This window comes from Tamandua tetradactyla, chromosome 25, assembly GCF_023851605.1.
Source record: "Tamandua tetradactyla isolate mTamTet1 chromosome 25, mTamTet1.pri, whole genome shotgun sequence".
Taxonomy (NCBI): Eukaryota; Metazoa; Chordata; class Mammalia; order Pilosa; family Myrmecophagidae; genus Tamandua; species Tamandua tetradactyla.
This window is the reverse complement of record NC_135351.1, coordinates 26,997,445-27,013,426: the sequence shown is the minus strand read 5'-3', so window position 1 is coordinate 27,013,426 and position 15,982 is coordinate 26,997,445. Positions and strand designations below refer to the sequence as shown.

The following is a 15,982-nucleotide window of genomic DNA, read 5'->3' as shown; positions in this document are numbered from 1 at the left end:
TCCCTCTCTCTTTAAAAAAAAAAAAAAAAAAAAAAAAAAAAAAAATCCTATAAAAATCTTCTCCTGACCATCCCTTTTTGAGACATTACTAAGACTTAATCAAGGTGGTTTTTATCTCTTATTACAGTAAGTTCAATAAACTTAGCTTTGTTTGATAAACAGGTGATTTTAAAATTGGGAGTTGACATTTAAAACATCTGAGAATAAGGAAATAGGAAGAAAGAACTGTTCTATGTGTCATGAGTGTTTATGGATTGGGGATGAGGAAACACTTCTTGATTTATTAGATTAAACCTGGAGGACAATATAAATTTAGATACTAATTGCTGTCACAGGAAATAAAAGAAGTTTAAAGATTTGTGACAGAGAGTCTAATAGAAAATAATTGAAAGTACACTGTGGAAAATACACTTAGAGCTTTTCTCAAAAAAGCCTGTAACTGCTGCAACTATTTATTTTCTTATATATTTTTTTACAAAGCAAACACATTAATTTTCCTTTACATACCTTAAAGTTTATGGTTTATACAGTGTAATAAATGTTTATTGTGAATATTGTTGAAAGAGATCTCTGAGGTTAAGAAGGTGTAATCAAATAGTGTCAAGATTTTCACTTAAAAATCTACCTATGAACTTGAAATAAAGAGGAGGTTCTTAACAAGAAACAAAAAGTGTTAACCATAAAAGAAAAACCTGATAAATGACATTAAAATTAATAATTTCTGTTAACCAAAAAAAGATCTAGCATGAAAAGACAAGCCATGGATATTTACAATGACACATAAAACTTACAAAGGATTAGTATTCAAATTTTAAAAAAGCAACAAAGAAAAACTTCTAAATATAACAAAAAGATAACCCAATGGAAGATAAGCAAGAGAATTGCAACAGGCATTTCAGAGGAGCTGAAACCAGAATGACCAATAAATATAAGAAAATATGCTCAACCTACTAAAAATCAAGAAAGTTGCAAATCAAAACCATGTGTCACATGTTGTCTGATACATGTGACAACATGGACAAACCCTGAAGACATCATGCTGAATAAAACAAGCCAGACACAAAAGGACAAACACTGCCTGACCTTACTGGTGTAAAAAATTAGAATAAGCAAATTCATAGAGTCAGAAATGAACACAGGTTACTAGGGGCTGGGATGAAAACAGGAAAGAGGGAGTTAATGCTTAAATTGTAGTTTCTATTTGGATTAATGGAAAGGTTGTGGTAATGGATGGTGGTGATCGTAGGAAAACATTGCGAATATAATTAACAGGACTGAATTATATATTTGAATGTGACCAAATGGGGGAAATTATAGGTTGTATATATGTTACTAGAATAAAAACTTCAAAAACAAAATACCATAGGTCTGTACAACACAGTGAGCCCTAATGTAAGCTATGGAAAATAGTCAACAGCACAATTATAATAATATTCTATCATCAATTGTAACAAATATACCAGCTAATGCAAGGTGTTAATAATGTATGGGAACTCTGTATTTTCTGCACAATTTTTTGTAAACATATAGCTTCTCTAATAATAATAATAACATGCTCCTCACATTTTGAACTATTGGTATATATACTTCTGATACAGCTAACACTTTTTCTTCACCTTCTTTATATGACTTTCCATGATTTGCCCCCAGACTGAGCTGAGTGGCCCCACTGTGCCCCACAACACTCTGTATAAGCTCTGATCACATCACAATATCACTTTGTATGATCACTATTTGGTTATTTTTCTGACTTTGCCAACACACTCTGAATCTTCTACTTCAAGGCCATGGCTTCCATCTATAGTCTTGCACATCACTGGGCATACTGTAGGTATTCAATAATAACTTATTGAATGAATTAAAAATGTATTTATAAAGGGTAATAAGATTTAATTGTGAATATTACTAAAAATGCTAAATGGATCACACTAATAGGAAACTTGGGCTGAAAAGACAGCACATATCAGATATATTTAATTCATTTATATCAATTCAATTTAATAGCTATTGATTGAGAATTAACCAATGAGAAAAAAAGGATTTTCCCCTAGAGTTTAAATCAGAAGTGTTGGATTTGGTTCTGTTTGTATGACCTACTAGCCATATGGAATTACTTAATGAAGCATTACTGGACCTGTATCTAAGCCTGTTACTTCATCTATAATACAGAACTATAAGATCAGTTTTCCACTAAAATTTAATGTTTAAATAAAAATATAAAAAAATGTTTTGTAAAATGCTTCCCATGGCTGTGCGTTACTATTTTTTTTAACCTTTTTTATTGTATTATATAACATATATTCAAAGCAAAGAAAGAAAAAAGTAATAGTTTTCAAAGCATTCTTCAACAAGTAGTTACAGGACAGATCCTAGAGTTTGTCATGGGCTACCATAACATCATCTCACATTTTTCCTTCTAGCTGCTCCAGAACATTGGAGGCTAGAGGGAATAAATATTTTTTATCATCACAATCAACTTTTTTTTTTCTTTTTTTGTGAAAAATAACACATATACAAAAATGCAATACATTTCAAAGCACAGCACAACAATTAGTTATAGAACAGATTTCAGAGTTTGGTATGGGTTACAATTCCACAATTTTATCTTTTTACTTCTAGCTGCTGTAAGATAATTGGAGACTAAGATAAATAATGTAATGATTCAGGAACCACCATTACCTTTGATCTTTCTATCCCATTCTTTAGGGATAGTTGAGCTATGGTCATTCTAACTTTTTCATGTTGGAAGGGGCTGACAATAATATGGGGTAGGAAGATGGAACTAGCTGTTGTTCTCAAAAGACTGGGCCCTCTAGGCTTCAGGACATATCTGGTCCAAGGACCCATCTGGTTCAGGGACCCATCTGGAGGTTGCAGGTTTCTGGTAAGTTTCCCTAGTGTATAGAAACTTTGTAGCTCTTATATATTGCCCTAGGTGTTCTTTAGAATTGGCTGGAATGGTTTTGGTTGGGTTTGGCCAGTTATGATAGGTAGCAATGTCTAACTGAAGCGTGTGTAAGAGTGAACTCCAGAGTAGCCTCTTGACTCTATTTGAACTCTCTCAGCCACTGATACCTTATCTGTTACACTTCTTTTCCCCCTTTTGGTTAGGATGGCATTGTTGATCCCACCGTGCCAAGGATGGACTCATCCCTGGGTATCATCTCCCATGCCTCCAGGGAGACTTTCACCCCTGTCCCATGCAGGGGGGAGGGCAATAATTTCACTTACAGAGTTGGGCTTAGAGAGAGTGAGGCCAAATCTGAGCAACAAAAGAGATCCTCCAGAAGTAACTCTTAGGCATACCTATAGTTAGGCGAAACTTTTCCACTACATAAATAAGCTTCACAAGAATAAGCCTCAAGATCAAGGGCTTGGCCTATTGATTTGGGTGTCCCTAATGTTTGACACAGACAGTATCAGGGTTTCCCCAGTGGTAAAGTTTAATAGTTCCATATTTTTTCTCTCATTCCTGAAGGGACTTTGCCAATAATTTTTGATTATCTGCTTAATATATTCTAAGATGTATCCAGACATTACATTAAGCTATACAGGATTAAAGGCCCTCATTCTTATTCTGGGCTCTCTGTGTTTGGATTGTTTAAATGATCTATCCAGACAGGTTGAGTTAGATATGTACCACAGAAAATTTAGTTTCCAGACAAAATAAACTTTTCTTCCTTTGGTCTCAAAGAGTAGGTGTGGTTCTAAAATATAGACAATGTCTTTCTCACCCCTATGTTCTGAATTACTTTAATCCCGACCTGATCAGCTTCTTTCTTATCTCTAAATACAAGATTATACATACATAAAACAGCCTCTCAAAATTCAGAAATAATAATTACCACTTCGGAATAAATGTAACTGCTATAAGAGCTTACAACCTAGGCCCCTGTTTTCTTATAAGCATTTTCTAAAGGAGACCATACAATAATTGCTCTTTTGTTTCTTGCTTATTTTGCCTCACCCAATGTCCCAGAGATTCATTCACTATATTGTATGCCTCGCAACTTTGTTCCTTTTTGTATCCTGACAATATTCGATCATATGTATATTCCATCATTCACCAATCTACTTCTCAGTCAGTGCATCCTTCAGCCACCTGCATTCATTAGGCATCATGTATAAAGCCCAAAGTCCACAGTCCATCAACACTCCCAATTTTAGATAATTTCATTATTTCCAAGGGAAAGATAACCAATAAACACACCCTTCACCAAATAGGAAACTAAACCTCCCCTTAACTCTTGTCCCTCCTCCGTTATTTACCCCTGCTGATGCTGTGATACTGTTGGTGTTTTCCCGTTAAACATAGTCCATAGCATGCAATAGCAATTTTCCCTCTGGATCCTGAACTTTAAACATTTTTGTACAAGAATCATACCTTTGAAATAGTTCATGTAAGAACTTATTTTATATTTGTAGTGTTAATCAGTGGACACAGAGATCCATATAAACCCTTTCAGTCATGTTCACCTTCAATATGGTAATGTTATTTATAGCCCCACTAGAGTACCACCTACACTTCTGTCTATTCCCTTACATTTGAGTTCAACCTCATTAGCTAAATGTTTACCCATCCCTAAGTCCCCTATGTTCTGTATTATAAGCCTTCAATTTTACCTTTACCAAGTTTATAAAAGTGGAGTCATGCAGTATCTATTTTTTTGTACCTAGCTTATTTCACTCAGCATTATGTCCTCAAGGCTCATCCATCTTGTCATGTACTTCAGGAGATCATTTCATTTTACTGCTGCATAATATACCATCGTATGTATATACCACATTTTGTTTATCCACTCCTCTGTTGATGGGCGCTTGGATTGTTTCCATCTTTTGGCAATTGTGAATATGAATACTGGTGTGAAAATGTCTGTTTGTGTGACTGCTTTCAGGTCTTCTGGGTATATACCAAGTAGTGCTATTGCTGAGTCATAGGACAACTCGGTATTTCATTTCTTAAGGAACTGCCAAACTATTTTCCATACCATTATACATCCCCACCAGCAATACATAAGTATCCCAATTTCTCTACATTCTCTCCAACATTTTTAGTTTCCTGTTTGTTTAGTATCAGCCATTCTTATACGCGTGAGGTGGTATCTCATAGTAGCCTTGATCTGCATTTCCCTTATAGCTAATGAAAATGAGCATCTCTTCATGTGTTTTTGAGCCCTCTGTATTTGCTCTCCAGAAAAAAATGCCTTTTCATATCTTTAGCCACTTTATAATTGGGTTGTTTGTTCTTTTGTTGTTGAGTTGTATGATTTCTTTATGTACACAGAATATCAAACTTTTGTCTGATGTGATTTCCAAATATTTTCTCCCATTGAGTTGGCTGCCTCTTCACCTTTTTGACAAAGTCTTTTGAGGTACAGAAGCATTTGATTTTGAGTTCTCTTTTATCTGTTTTTTCTTTTGTTGCTTGTGGTTTGGGTATAAAGTTTTAGGAAGCTACTTCCTATTCCTAGGTTTTTAAGTTGTTTCCCTACATTTTCTTCTAGAGACTTTATGGTACTAGTTCTTATATTTAGCTGCTTGATCCACTTTGGGTTAATTTTTGTATAGTGTGTAAGGTAAGGCTTCTCTTTCACTCTTTTGGCTATTGATATCCAGTTCTGCCATGCCAATTTATTGAAAAGACTATTTTGTCTCAGTTCAGTGAATTTGGGGGCCTTGTCAAAAATCAGTTGATCATAGATTTGGTCATCTATTCCTGCACCCTGAATTCAATTACATTGGTCAATACTTCTGTCTTTTTGCCAGTACCATGCTGTTTTTCCTGCTGTGGTTTTATAAGTTTTAAAATCAGGAAGTGTTAATCTCCCACTTCTTTTTCTTTTTTAGGATGGATTTAGCTATCCAAGGTCTCCTTCCCTTCCAGATGAATGTGGTAACTAGCTTTTCCAAGTCTTCAAAGTATGTTGTTGGAATTTTGATTGCTACTGCATTGAATCTGTAGATTAGTTTGGGTAGAATTGACATCTTAGCTATATTTAACCTTCCTATCCATGAGCAAGGAATGTCTTTCCACCTATTTTAGATCTTCCTTGATTGCTTTTAGCAATGTTATGTAGTTTCCTGTGTACAAGTCCTTTACGTCCTAGTTAAGTTCATTCCTAAGTACTTGATTCTTTTAGTTGCTATTTTGAATGGATTTTTTTCCTTAACTGACTCCTCAGTTAGGTTATTGCTTGTGTATAGAAACAATACTAATTTTTGCACATTAATTTTGTATCCTACCATCTTGCATATCATGAATATGTTTATTAACTCAAGTAACTTTATTTTAGAGTACTAAGGATTTTCTAAATATAATATCACGTCATCTGCAAATAATGAAAGTTTTACTTCCTCCTTTCCAGTTTGGATAAGTTTTATTTCTTTTTCTTGCCTGATTGCTCTAGTAGAACTTCTAGTACAATGTTAAATAATAGTGGTGACAGAGGGCATTCTTGTCTCATTCCTGAACTTAGCAGGAAAGCTTTCAATCTCTCTCCATTGAGTACAATGCTGGCTATCAGTTTTTCATATGTGCCCTTTATCATATTGAGGAAATTACCTTTGATTCCTACCTTTTGAAGTGTTTTTACCAGCAAAGGATGTTGATTTTTATCAAATGCTTTTTCACTATCAATTGAAATGATCATGTGATTTTCCCTTTCAATTTGTTAATGTGCTGCATTACATTAATTGATTTCTTGTGTAAACCATTCTTCCATTCCTGGTATAAACCCCATTTTGCCATGGTGTATAATTCTTTTAATGTGATGTTAAATCAATTTTCTAGTATTTTGTTGAGAATTTTTGTATCTATGTTCATTAGGTAGATTGGCCTTTAGTTTTCCTTTCTTATAGCATCTTTACCTGGTTTTGATGTTAAAGTGACTTTATCTTCATAAAATGAGTTCGGTAATGTTCCTTTTTCCTCAATTTTTTTGGAAAAGTTTGAGCAGGATTCGTTTTAGGTCTTTTTGGAATGCTTGATAAAATTCCTCTATGAAGCCATCTGGCCCTGGGTTATTCTTTGTAGGAAATTTTTTTATGACTGATTGAAACTCTTTACTTGTGATTGGTTTTTAAGATTTTCTAATTCTTCCTGAGTCAGTGTAGCTTGTGTGCATTTCCAGGAATTAGTCCATTTCATCTAAGTTGTGTAATTTGTTGGCATATATTTGTTCATATTATCATCTTATGCTTTCTTTTATTTCTTCAGGGTCTGTGGTAATGCATTCCTTCTTATTTCTGATTTTGTTTATTTGTATCCTCTCTCTCTCTCTTTTTTTTGTCAGCTTTGCTAGTTACCCATGTATTTTATTGATTTTCTCAAAGAACCAACTTTTGGTTTTATTGATTCTTTCTATTGTTCTTTTTTTCTCCCATTCATTTAACTCTGCCTTAATCTTTGTTATTTATTTTCTTCTATTTGCTTTGGGTTATCTTGCTGTTCTTTCTCAAGTTCCTCATTGTGAGCAGTTAGGTCCTCAATTTTCGTTCTATTTTGTTTTTTAATATAGGCATTTGGGGCAATAAATTTCCCTCTCAGTACATCCTTTGCCCCATCCCATAAGTTCTGCTATATTGTATTCTTAATTTCATTTCTCTCCAAATAGCTACTGATTTCTCTAGCAATTTCTCCTTTGACCCACTGGCTGTTTAAGAATGTTATTTAATCTTCATATATTTGTGAAAGTTCTCATTCTTTGGTGGTTACTGATAGCTAGCTTCATTCCATTGTGATCAGAGGAAGTGCTTTCAATAATTTCAGTGTTTTTAAATTTAAAAAGGCCTGTTTTGTGCCCCAGCATATGATTTATCCTGGCAAATGTTCCATAAGTAATAGAGAATAATGTATATCCTTAATGTTTTGGGGTGTGATGACCTATATATGTCTGTTAGGTTTAATTCATTTATCAAGTTGTTTAACTTCTCTATTTCCTTGTTGACCCTCTGTCTGGTTGTTTTATCTATAGAGGAGAGTGGTGTATTGAAGTCTCCTACTCCTACTGTTGAAGCATCATCTCTCCCTTCAGTTTTGCCAGTATCTATTTCATGTACTTTGGATCTCCTTGATTGGGAGCATAAACATTCATGGTTACGATTTCTTCTTGGTGAATTGTCCCTTTTATTAATGTGTAGTGTCCTTCTTTGTCTCTTATGATGTCTTTACATTTCAAATCTATTTTATCCAATATTAGTTTAGCTAATGTGGAACATCTTTTGCCATCCTTTCACTTTCAATCTATTCGTATTCTTGTGTCTAAGACGAGTCTTTTATAACCAATATATAGCTGGATTATGTTTCTTAATCCATTTTGCCAATCTGTATCTTTTAATTAGTAAGTTTAGTCCATTAGCATTCAAAGTTATTACTGTAAAGACATTTCTTGAATCCACCATCTTATCTTTTGGATTTTATTTGTTACACCTATATATTCTTCTCCCTCTTTCTCTTTTTATCCTTTCAGTTACCCTTACTGGTGCTCTTCAATTCTGTGCCATCCACCAGAACTCCCTCCCCTGTCTTTTTTTTTTTTTTAACTAACAGAACTCCCTTTAGTATTTCTTGTAGAGCTGGCCTTTTGTTGATAAATTCTTTAAGAATTTGTTTGTAAAAATTTTAATCTCTCTCTCAGTTTTTATTTATTTATTTAAAAATTTTTTAATTTCACCCTCAGTTTTAAAGGACAGTTTGGCTGGGTAGAGAATTCTTAATTGGCAGTCTTACTGTTTTAGGATCTTAAACATATACCACTACCTGCTTGCCTCTATAGTGCTATTTGAGTATTCTGAACTCAGTTTTATGTGGTTACCCTTGTATGTAGTAGATTTGTTTTTCTCTTGCTATTTTCAGGATTTTCTGCTTCTCTTCAACATTTGACAGACTGATTAGTATGTGTCTTAGGGAAAGTCTATTTGGATTTATTCCATTTGGATTTCATTGAGCTTCTTTGATTTGCATATTTATGTCCTTTATAAGGGTTGGGAAGTTTTCCCCTTTTATATCCTTAACTAATCTTCTTAGCCATTTACTCTTCTCTTCTCCTTCTGGGACACCAATGAGTCTTACATTTGTGTGCTTTGTTTGTCCATCTTTTCTCTGAGATCCAATTCAAATTTTTGCATCTTTTTTGCCATTTGCTGTTTTAAGTGTTCAAAACCAGTTGTCCTGTCCTCTAGTTCATTTATTCTTTCTTCTGCCTCTTCAAATCTGCTGTAGTGTTTCTCAAGTATATTTTGATTTGGTCTACAGCATCTTCAAACTCTGTGAGATCTGCTATTTTTCTATTTGTTCTTTCACGTTCCTCTTTATGCTCTTCTAGTGTCTTCTGATCTCCTTTTTTGTCATTAGTCATCCCATTTATTTTATTTAATAGAGTTATTTGAACATCTTTGATTAGTTGTTCCAAAGTCTGTTTGTCCTCTGTAGTTTTAATTTAGTCATTAGGCTGGGCAACATCTGTCTGCATCATGATATGCTTAGTGATCTTCTGTTGTCTTCAAGGCATGTAAATATCTTATTAGGTTTATTTTAGAAGTTGATCTCCTTTAGTAGTCTAAAGTTTTTTATTTTCAGGATGGATGTGGGACAGGATGTGGGGCACAGGGCAGGGCACAACAGTGTGATGTGCTGCAGTGAAGGTATAGGCAGAGGTTGGGGACACTACACTGGTGCCTGTGAGCATGGGGTGCAGGTTGCAGGGCTGTGGAGATGCAGTGCAAGAGGCCAGGATATGGGGTGCAGCTCAGGCAGAACTTGGAGTACAGGAACAGGATACAACATGGGGGACACAAAGGTAGAGCATGGTGGGAGATGGATGGCGTGGCTGTATGGATGCATGGGGGTTGGTGTGCAGGTAGAATGTGGGTGGGCACATGGATGTGGGGGTCATGGGTATCAGGGTTTTGGGTAGGTGGCACAGAGGTTGAGGCACTCAGGGGTGGGTAGGTGCGGGTGTGTCCTTGTGCATGGGAGGGGTCCAGAGGGCCCTGGATGCAGATGTGAGAAAGTGTAGGGGCCAGCACAGGTCACCGATGTTTTTGGATGTGGGCCATGGTGTGGTGGCACTGGGTGGGTGGTTCCCTGGTGCTAGTGCACACTTGTGGAGGGGATTGGAGCAGGTGTGCATATGTGTGCAGAATGGCAGCTATGTAGTACATAGTCACCCATGAGCACCTGCAAGGTGTGGGAACAGGGCACTTGTGCCAGGGGTGGGGCAAGTGTGCACTTTTTTGGGACAGCGGGTTGGGGTGCAGGGGTCAAGAAGTCAGTACACAAATGCATGGGCACCCAGTGGTGAGGAGGATGTGGCTATGTAGGTGCATAGGTCTGGGGCATGTGGTCCTGGCGTATAGTGGTCTAGGGGGTAGGGCCCTTGTGTGCACATGCGCAGAACTCAGGGGCAGCAGGTCAGGGTTGTGTCTGCATGGGCTGGGGGCAGATGCAGCCCATCTTCATAGTTCAGTGCTTGCCCAGAGCTGGGGGGTGTGATGGGGAGCCATGTATGTGCATGGATCTGAGACGGCTGTAAACGGCACACATGCTGAGAGCTGAGGGGATGCCGAGTGAGGTTGCATGACTGCATGTGTAGCGCGAAAACCAGGAATGAGGCTGCAGGCCTCCAGGAACGTTCCGTAAAGTTAAAACAGGCTGAGACTAAGGATCCATAGTTTCAGGAAGCAGGTTTTATTAGCTCGTGCTCACGAGGGCCCAGCTGAGTCACCTCAAAAGTCTGAGCCCTGAACAAAAGGCAACCTTAGCTTTTATAGACTCTTTGACATGTTAAAGACAAGGTACACAATTGGCTGATTTGAGAATGGCCCAGAGCTGAACTGTTGAGGGGCCCCTACCCCAGGAATGTCTTCTTTTGTCTATGTGCATCTTCACCAGTTCCTGAAGGCTAGGGAAGGGGGTTTCTATACCAGGAAATGAACCTTATCTCACTTGCCTGCAAGGAGAGGGGGTTTGGGGATTTTCCACAGAGAGCACAGCTAAACCAGAAAGAGGGCAAGGCCTGCCTGCTACACATGGGGTGGGGGCAGATGTAGTCTGGGTATGAAGGCAAGTACCTACAGCCTGGTGACCGCCTGCAGGGAGTAGGGAGGGGGGAGATGGGTCTCGGGAAGGGCAGCGTGAGACTGCAGTTGTGCAGGAGAGGTGGACTGGGCTGGGGCAGGCATGCACACTCTTGGGGCAGGGGTGTGGGGTGGGTACATGTCGGGGAGGGGTGAAGCAGGGGCACTGAGAGCACGGTGGGGAAGGGCAGGTGGTGGGGATCAGGTGTGTGGGGTGTGGGGTGAGTCGTGGGTCACGGGGCTGCTCCAGTGACTGTAGCATGTTCAAGAGACATGTTTTGGCTTAGTTCCTATTCCCCATCTCCTCTTCTGTGTACTCCTGAGGGTTCCTGGCTTCCATTTGGAAGGAGGCACATTAAGCTATTTGCACCAGCCACATAGTCTCAGGTTCTCTGCCTCTCAGTTCTTTAGCTTTTGTAACCAGGGCCTCCCTATGTGGTAGAGAAGACCCTCCCTGGTCACTTACACCCTGAAATCTCTGTCTCAGTCTCCTTCCTATCCCTTCTCTAGCTGTTCCTTGGAGCGGAGTTGAACTTGACCTATCCTATTCCACCATCTTCCCAGAACCAGCTGTGCATTATTTTTACATGTAAGTTACTGTGTGAGATGTAAAGATATGTTAGATGTGTTCTCCACTTCCAAAATTCAACAATTATATTTAATGCTTGTTATATATATTAACAAGCTCCTTCACAGAAATTTTATATCAAAAGTAGTAGTAGATGAGAGTATATATTATCCCAAACTAGCTGTTATATATGGCAATCTCTATTTATATAGAATAAGCTTTGCCTGTTTTTTAGATGAAGATGGTATGTTTTTATGTAAATTTGCTTTTGTTTTATAACTAGTGGGGTTGGATATTTCATTATATTTATTGTTATCCCTTAATCTTTTGCAAATTACTTGCACTTTTTTTGCCTAATTTTTAATTTTATATGATAGATGTGTGTATATATACGTATGTGTATATACATATATGTGAAAGAACATCAGTATATATTTTGCATGTATTTTTCTAGTTTGTAATTTACCTTTTAATTTTGTTTATAACTTTTTAGATAAACATTTTTATTTTTATGCAGGCTAATCTATTAATCTTTTCCTTTGGATTTGTAATTAAGAAGATTTAATCTGCTGAAAATTGCATAAATATTTATTTACAGTGATTTCTAGTACTTCTGTTTTAAGGGTTTTATTTATTTTTTTATGTTTGATGTAATAATTCACCTGGAATTTTTTTCAGTTTAAGGTGAGGGTTAGAGGTATACTTATATTTAGAGGTATACTTAGATTTAGTTTTAAATTTGTATCCATTAGCCCCAATGCCATTTTATTAATATCCATAGTTTTCCCTTTTATTAATAGTGCCACCCACTCCCTGATTCTTTTCCGGAGTTCAGTGTACTCTGATTTATTTTTTCCAGTTTTTGTTTATTTTTATTTTAGTTTTTGAATTTCTGATTCAATGTGTTTTTTTTTTTATTCTAGAATGCTTGTTTGGAGGATATATAATTTCATTAGAGTTATGAATTTACTTTCCTTCATGGTTAATCCTTTGAGGGAAATTTTTATCAGGTGTAATGTTTTAATTCTGATTTTTTTTTTGGTCTTCCTCTTAGAGTGGCATTGTATAGTGAATGATGATTATCTGTATCTATGCATTTTGTGAATGAAGAACTTCTGCATCTATGCATTTTGGCGATTTTAGGTGGCATTCAAGGTTCCTAGTTCAAGATTGTCCTCTTTTCTTAGTTTAGCAAAGTTATATGTTTACCGTATATTGCTTTTGTGGGAAGTTGGTGGGGGTGGGGCATTTAAGGTGGTGATTGTATGTGCCCTATATTTCGTTTCTCTCTCTCTGTCTCTCACAGAAGCTTCATACATTTCCCTTCATTGCTTCTTTTTCCCTTCACCACACAGGTACCTAAAGGTGCTTCTTTTTTTTTCTTCTTTTTTTATCTCTTTTGTTCCCAGAGACAATGACTCACTAGGGCTGCCACCTTGGGGCTCATACACTTGTAAATTCCTTCCTTGAAGTAAATGCTGCCATCCTACTTGGGCTTTTTTTTTTTTTTTTTTTTTTTTTTTACCTGTTTTTAACTTTAGGATTGACCTTCTCCTTCTGAGGCGATTTTATGTTCATATCATGCCCTTTTCTCCCCACATCTCTCTTCACAGTTTGTTCAGATTTCTCTTAACTCTCTGCAAGGCTTGTAGGGGGTGCTCAAAATATAGCTTTCTGAAAACTCTTGTTTACTTTTCTACTTGCAGATAGTTTGTGTTTTGTGGTATTCACTAGCTGCTAGTCTGGCTGAAGGTCTGGAATTTGTCTTCCTATATATGATCTGGAATGTTTTGGAATATGTATGGTAAGGGTTAGATTTAGATGGTCATCATTAATTTGGCTTATTGGTATTTTATAAAAATTTTTCATTTTTGTAGTTTTATAATAAATTTTCATTATTCTTTTATTAAAATTTTTTCCTAGTTTCATTTGTTATCCTTCCATATGAACTATAGGACTTGTTATGTTAAAATTTCCCTTTGAAATATAATTGCATTATATTTGAACATTATTTTAAAAAATTGACATTCTTTTAATATTGCACCTTTGTATCTAGGAACATGGAAACCTTGTCATTTATTTAATTTTCATTCTGCTGTAAAAAAGTATATGGCTATATGCATTAAAGTTATATAATTTTTATAACAATTAACAATGAATTTTGGTGTTGCTTGTTTGATTTTCAAAACAACTTAGTAAGATATTGTTTCTTTTTTTTTCTTCTATAAATGCTCTGTACTATAAGAAGGACAGGTATTATATGATCTCATTTTACAATAAAAACTAAGTATCAGAAAATTTAAATGACTTGCCTAAGCTCACATAGTAATTTGTTGTCGTATTTGAGTCCAGATTCTATGTTAATTGAATTTTAGCTCAGTTCTTTCCATCTAACATGGCATCATGAATCTAAATTTCTATATACTATATAACCACAGTAAGATATTTGTCCTTTTATGTTCCATGATCATTTTATATGTAGATATTATTTGGTCTTTTTCTGATGGATAGCTTAAGTATACATATATATTTGTCTGTGCAAGTGTTTTCAAAACCCAAATACTTACCCTAAACATTCCCTAATATTTGTCGGATAAGTAAATGAAATTAATATTCTTTTAGTTTCAAAGCTTGATGTGTAATACACAAGGAAAAATTTAATGTCAAATAATCTAGCCATTTTTGCCTGAAAAATCATGTAAATATTTTTCCATATAATAATCCACCTTTTGTCTTTCTCTGTTCTTTTCCTATCTACTTCTCTCCCTTTCTCACTTTCTCTTTCTTTCTTCCCTTACCTCTCATTCTGTTCCCTTCTTTTATGTCCTTGCTTCTTAATTCTCTTATCTTTTACTCTCAAACGCAAATAGCCTTAGTGAATAAAAATACAACTTGAAGTTTTAGGTGGGCTCTGGGCTCAGTAGAAATGATCAGTCCTCTCAGATCATTTCATATTTACTGAAGTAAAAGAAAATAGGTAATTCAAAAGGTTTAGTTTAGTATTGATTACAAAAAAAACCTGTTTTCCTCTTCTGAAATGTAAGAACAAGACTAGACATATACAATAACAGCTGACATTCAATTCTGGTTAATATTAAAAAATAAGAGAAATTATTTATAAAACATACATGTACTGAATGTCTGCTCTCTATTAGGTAATGAATGGATCAGTCAGTTTCACATTATCAAATTTAATATTTGCAATAATTTCCTGTTTTACATGTGAAAAAGTTCAGTTCAGTTTAGGGGAGATTAATCACCTTGGTATGGGTCACTTGGCAGGTCAAAGAAGTACCAAAGGATTGAGAGAAGCTCTGTCTCATACAAAATCTGTTCTTTTTCCAACAAAATATGCAGAAAGGGGTAACTATCCTGATAAGATCTCATTATGGCATTTTTCAGGAAATAAAAAAGAGGTCATCTGTCTATATGTGTCTGCCTGTGAATATTAAAGAATATTCTAAGATATTTTTAGATTTCATTTCATATAATCCTTTCTCCCAGTGAAAGCGGAAACTGTCCTGTGAGTGCCTCTTTATTGAGGTATTTCTTATCTTGTCTGCTGCAGGCTATGACTGAAAGTCCCCAGTAGATTTTAGATCCAAATGAATAATGTTTGTCTTCTATGTTATTACTTTTAGAGAGCAGTTTATGGTGCAAACATGACTGGGGGACTGTGGGTAACAAGAGGTCCTACATCGAGGGAGTGGTATTGCCAAATCCTGTGACTCGATTTGCTACCTGAAAGCCGAACTTCCAGTAAAGAGATTGCTTCTCTGCTCTCAATGATTTTCTTTATAAATCTCTTGAAAAAATTACTATTATTTCATACATTATTGTGATAACATTCCCACATTTAAAATAAATATACTATACACTGTTAAATGATTGAACAGCTTCCCTCCAATGATCCATTAGAGGGAAGGCCACAGTCTTGTTTGAGAAGGCAGACAAACCATAGAAATAATAAATGTTAGTAAATCAATGTCCTATAGATGAAGAGATTTATATTTAAGGCTGTTCTTATCTACTGCACTCAAGCTTCAATAAGGCATATTGTCTATCTACTTATTTTCTTATAACACAATGGAAGTAATTATAATAAATCATCATGGTGAAAAATTAATATCAATTAGATTTACTGGACTGATACATAAGCACATAAATGAAAAAGATATTGTTAGATAAAAATGTTGAAGTAGTGTGTATGAAAGCAAACATTTTGAACAAATAGATGATCTCTGAGAAGTTGTAACTTTGAGATAATGCAATTATTGGGATTTATTAATGTTAAAATTCAGTTGATCAGGAGACTCATTTAGAGAACTTTTGTGGCAT

At 35.7% G+C, this 15,982-nt stretch overlaps 1 long non-coding RNA gene across 2 annotated transcripts in view; it reads left to right on the top strand.

Moving 5' to 3' along the window:
• Positions 1–15,728, top strand: part of LOC143669153 (uncharacterized) — a 96,331-nt gene extending 80,603 nt beyond the window's left edge. For both annotated transcript variants that reach the window (XR_013168753.1, XR_013168754.1), the window contains 2 exons: positions 5,848–5,893; positions 15,286–15,728. This is a non-coding gene — a long non-coding RNA (uncharacterized LOC143669153). The remainder of the gene's footprint in view (positions 1–5,847; positions 5,894–15,285) is intronic.
• Positions 15,729–15,982: the final 254 nt, after the last annotated feature.